The sequence below is a fragment of the Heptranchias perlo genome, unplaced genomic scaffold (genome assembly GCF_035084215.1).
Source record: "Heptranchias perlo isolate sHepPer1 unplaced genomic scaffold, sHepPer1.hap1 HAP1_SCAFFOLD_525, whole genome shotgun sequence".
Lineage (NCBI taxonomy): Eukaryota > Metazoa > Chordata > Chondrichthyes > Hexanchiformes > Hexanchidae > Heptranchias > Heptranchias perlo.
Genome location: NW_027139543.1, coordinates 135,957 through 140,000, shown reverse-complemented (window position 1 = coordinate 140,000; position 4,044 = coordinate 135,957).

Sequence of the window (4,044 nt, the reverse complement as noted above, 5' to 3'; positions counted from 1 at the left end):
ACACGCTTGGGTGGTTAAGCTACAGTGACCCTTTCTAGCCGCCTTCGTCGTGTCTGCTGGGCACACATGGCCTTCCCCCCCCTGCCCGTGACAGGGGAGAGGTTGGTGTGCCAGGTCCGACTGGAGTTTGCAAACCATAGCGTTCAAGATACATGCACACACTCAGCCCTCCAGCTCTAAAAGGGTGACGTGTTTTGGTGCTCAGTTGCTAGAGAAATCTCGTGTTCAGCTACCAGAACGGGACTTGCTGTGCACATTCCCGCTCCACTCGAGACGGCAGACACCCGGGCTCTGGAGCTTGAATCGGACCTCTGTTAGACAACACAGGTGGACTTCTCGGCCTCACAAGAGAGCAATACGCCAGCGGGTGAACAGGAGAGTCGTGCCGACAAAACCCACTGACTTTTAAAACTGTCCGTCTGCCACTTGGGACAGAGAGAGAGAGGAACCTGACGAGCCTGAACACCAGCCTTGGCTGGACCGCTCGGGCCCTCCCATGTCGGACGCGAGTCGCCAAATCGATCGGAAGAGAGTACCGATTCCTCTCAAAAAGTCTGCGTGCCCGTTATTATAAAAGCAGCCCACCGGCCGCGGTGCCTTGCCCACAAACACACTTGGTGTCTGGGGTGATTCAGAGCCGCCGCGGCTCGAAAGTGTCAACCTGTTTTAAAAGTCATCGCTATGCCGGCACAGGTGACTTTCAAGTTAAAGAGTTCTCTTTATTGGCTTTCAAAAAAATCTGCAAAGTGTCACAGAGATTTTGAGAAACTCTTTTTTTTCTTTATATTATTATAATATAATATAATGTGTATATGTTTTCGAAAAGCATCCACCAGCAATCCATGGTGAGCCTCTCTCTGCTGGCAAGCTCCTCCTGCCTGAGCCCGACGCTGTCGAGGCTCAACACGATTTCAGACTGACAAAGAGTTCGAAAATTGCCGCCTGATGTAGCTTTAAATGCTGACAGGTGACTTCCGAGTGCTCTTGTAAAGGTCTCCGCTTTGAAATTGAGAGCCTTTTGCCAAGTGTCACTTTTTCAGGCACTCTTAAAGTGCACCTGGGCTGTCAGAGAAAGCTCTGAAAATCGTGTTCTCGAAAATCTCCGGGTACCCGACCAATCCCTAGGTGCCCGAATGACAAGTGTCAATTCGGCAGGACGGCCTCCCACCTCCGGCCGCAGATGCGTCACTAAATCCCCGCAACGGGGGCTTTCTCATTTCGGCATAGGGGCTTCCGCGGCCAACTCATTAACCTGTGCTCGGACTTTTTGTGCCACAAGTGCAAGGGACCGTTTGCCGGCAGCTACTCGCACCCCCCCGCCCAGGGGGGGAATCCTCTGACCGGAGATCCGAAACGCCGGCCGAATCCATCCCCGTCGGACTTCCGAAGGGGTTCCCTCGACCGACTGACTTCCGAACTCCTTTCTGGGCTTAAACGGGTGGAATTCGGACCCTCTCGCAAGGGAGCCGAAGCCCGCCAGCCCCGGGAGGCCTCGGGGCCGCCGTTTTCAAGCCCGACCAAAAAACCCGAAAAATGGGGAAAAATGGGAAAAATTCCCACTCCCAAAAGGCTTAAAAGTCGGTTGGGCGGCAGCCCGGGTCGGTCTCTGCAGACCTGGAGGCGCTAGACACAAGTCTGGTAAACAGGCTAAGTCTCGACATGCCACCTCTTACTATCCTGCAGGTACCCCGCCAATCCCCCCGGAACCGGCTGGCAATTGGCGAATCAGCGGGACGAATTTGAATTCGTGACCGACTCTCTGACACCGAATCGCCGCAAACGCGTTTCGATTTTTCGGCTTCGGTACCTCCCATCAGACTTTGACTGGCCATATCTCCGGACTCACGTGTCGCAGCCGGGACCTTCAGGTACCGTTCGACGCGTCTAACCCTGCCCCGTCGAATGGCGCCCCTCGCGGTGTGGTCCGATTTCCGCATTTTGGTCAGATTTGCCTCCAAATTTTTCAGATTGAGTTGACGAATGCCCCCTACGGGGTAACCTCTTGCCCTTTCGGACATGGTCCCTGTGACTTAATTTCCGCCTTTTGCTCAATCGTTTCCCCATTTATAATTAATTTTAAAAATCGGGTTACTCAGTTCTGGTTTACCAGTTCCCTCTTCGGACTTAGTTTTTGGTTAATCATTTCCGGTTCACCAGTTCCCGTTTTGGACTTAGTCTCTGCGGGCCGTTTCTCATCTTTTGGTTCATCAGTTCCCCTCTTTTAATAATTTTTTGGCTGCTTTCGTTTGATCATTTCCCTGCCTTCTGGGTGACTTTTGCCCCTTAGGACTTCATCGCCGCACATTATTTTCGACTTCTGGTTGATCATTTCACCCCTTTTAATCATTTTTGCAACTTTTGGTTAACCATTTCACCCAGCTTCTGGTTAACCATTTCCCCTTTGGGACTTAGTCTCTGAGCATTCTTTTGGGATTCTGGTTAATCATTTGCCAATTTTTAAAAAATGTTGCCGCTTTTGTTTAATGCTTTCTGGTCAACCTTTCCCTCTTTCAGACTTCACCGCGGCACATTGCTTTAGCCTCCTGGTTAATCATTTCACCCCTTTTAATCATTTTTGCAACTTTTGGTTAACCATTTCCCCCAGCTTCTGGTTAACCATTTCCCCTTTGGGACTTGGTCTCTGAGCATTCTTTTGGGATTCTGGTTAATCATTTGCCAATTTTTTAAAAATGTTGCCACTTTTGTTTAATGCTTTCTGGTCAACCTTTCCCTCTTTCAGACTTCACCGCGGCACATTGCTTCAGCCTCCTGGTTAATCATTTCACCCCTTTTAATCATTTTTGCAACTTTTGGTTAACCATTTCCCCCAGCTTCTGGTTAACCATTTCCCCTTTGGGACTTAGTCTCTGAGCATTCTTTTGGGATTCTGGTTAATCATTTGCCAATTTTTAAAAAATGTTGCCACTTTTGTTTAATGCTTTCTGGTCAACCTTTCCCTCTTTCAGACTTCACCGCGGCACATTGCTCCAGCCTCCTGGTTAATCATTTCACCCCTTTTAATCATTTTTGCAACTTTTGGTTAACCATTTCCCCCAGCTTCTGGTTAACCATTTCCCCTTTGGGACTTAGTCTCTGAGCATTCTTTTGGGATTCTGGTTAATCATTTGCCAATTTTTTAAAAATGTTGCCACTTTTGTTTAATGCTTTCTGGTCAACCTTTCCCTCTTTCAGACTTCACCGCGGCACATTGCTTTAGCCTCCTGGTTAATCATTTCACCCCTTTTAATCATTTTTGCAACTTTTGGTTAACCATTTCCCCCAGCTTCTGGTTAACCATTTCCCCTTTGGGACTTAGTCTCTGAGCATTCTTTTGGGATTCTGGTTAATCATTTGCCAATTTTTAAAAAATGTTGCCACTTTTGTTTAATGCTTTCTGGTCAACCTTTCCCTCTTTCAGACTTCACCGCGGCACATTGCTTCAGCCTCCTGGTTAATCATTTCACCCCTTTTAATCATTTTTGCAACTTTTGGTTAACCATTTCCCCCAGCTTCTGGTTAACCATTTCCCCTTTGGGACTTAGTCTCTGAGCATTCTTTTGGGATTCTGGTTAATCATTTGCCAATTTTTAAAAAATGTTGCCGCTTTTGTTTAATGCTTTCTGGTCAACCTTTCCCTCTTTCAGACTTCACCGCGGCACATTGCTTTAGCCTCCTGGTTAATCATTTCACCCCTTTTAATCATTTTTGCAACTTTTGGTTAACCATTTCCCCCAGCTTCTGGTTAACCATTTCCCCTTTGGGACTTGGTCTCTGAGCATTCTTTTGGGATTCTGGTTAATCATTTGCCAATTTTTTAAAAATGTTGCCACTTTTGTTTAATGCTTTCTGGTCAACCTTTCCCTCTTTCAGACTTCACCGCGGCACATTGCTTCAGCCTCCTGGTTAATCATTTCACCCCTTTTAATCATTTTTGCAACTTTTGGTTAACCATTTCCCCCAGCTTCTGGTTAACCATTTCCCCTTTGGGACTTAGTCTCTGAGCATTCTTTTGGGATTCTGGTTAATCATTTGCCAATTTTTAAA